Here is a 1,553-nt window from a genome sequence, read left to right as displayed (position 1 = left end):
TATACACAAGTTTAAGTTTTCATCTGCATTATTAACATTCCCTCTGACTTTCTTAAGTCTAGAAATGGAAAAAATATTAATAAATCAAGCTCTGATTTGTAACATTCATTTATTTCTGACTGTACATATCTGTATACATACATTTATATGTTTACATGTCACATATGTTAGGAATATATGATATACATATTCTATACCTATAATATAATCATATACATGCTGTGCATATGTATTCATATAATATTGTATGCCAGATACATATTTTATATACATATACATATAATGATATATTGTGATACATGTATATTTAAATATCATATACATATAATATTTACATTATATGTACATTACTTATTACATACATAAAATATATGTATATATTATATATTTGTTTATACTGAAAATTTAACAATTGGCATGAGAGCTGGTGTGAGCTGGCTCCAGCATATCTCTGACTATTACCAGTGAATGGGGGGACAGATGAAAGATTTAGATGCTTTAACTAATACTGCTATAAGACTTCCTAAGGAATGTATTTCATAGGGTTTGCTCTCTCATTCTTGTTCTCTCTGCTTCTCTCTTTTTTTTGGAAATTGGGCTTTCTTATCTCAACTAAGCTGGAAGTGCAGCACTTATTCCTGGATCTGACCCCACTCCAGATTGGCTTGGGAGTTTTGATGCATTACCCCCGATGGATTTTGCTCCCCACCTGATTTAGTGTGGACAACTGGTTGACTTTAGCCCATTGTAGCTCAAGGGATCAATCAGCTTCCCCAAAAGCAGACAACAAATGTGTGACACCACCCTCACCAAGGTTGGTTTTAGAGAGAGGCAGAGTTAGACTGGTGTCTTTATAGTGTGATTTTAGGGATGTTAAAAATGTTCTCCTACCCTAAAAAATACTGGCCCCACTTTTTTCCTAATTTAAGAAAATTATAGTTAGAGATTCATTCCTTTGTATAAAGAATTCTCATCTTCTGTCATAATACAAATATCTCTGAAAGGCAGCTGGGTGGCTCAGTGGATTAAGGGCCAGGTCCAGAGATGGGAGGTCCTGAGTTCAAATCAGATAATTCCTAGTAGTGTGACTCTTGGCAAGTCATTTAATCCTCATCATCTAGCTCTTACCTCTCTTCTGCCTTGGAATCAATACTTAGAATTGACTCTAAGACAAAAAGTAAGAGTTAAAAAACAAAATCTGGGAGTATAACACAAGCTTTCTCAGTCATCTATGCTCAATTGTGAATTAGTTCATCTCATCTTTTTCCTGAGAACAACTTTTGATAAGAGAAAAGAGAAAGAAAGAAAATGAAGATGATGTAGAAGGTATTATCTGAAGGGATGATGGGAGGGCCAAAGAAAGAGACTAAAGATGAAAGTCAGACTTTAAGCCTATAGTCCAATTTTATGTAGGGCTAGTCTTAATTATAGTTTTTAAAAACTACATATTTAATCTCAGATTATTTCCTCCTTTTCTAGCAGAAGGTCATGTTCTGGAGGGCACTCTGCTAAGAATTAAGTGACTTGGGCTTTAGTTTCTTAATTCATTGTGT

This window comes from Gracilinanus agilis, chromosome 2, assembly GCF_016433145.1.
Source record: "Gracilinanus agilis isolate LMUSP501 chromosome 2, AgileGrace, whole genome shotgun sequence".
Classification (NCBI taxonomy): domain Eukaryota; kingdom Metazoa; phylum Chordata; class Mammalia; order Didelphimorphia; family Didelphidae; genus Gracilinanus; species Gracilinanus agilis.
The sequence above is the reverse complement of the archived record's forward strand: the minus strand, read 5'-3'. Positions refer to the sequence as shown.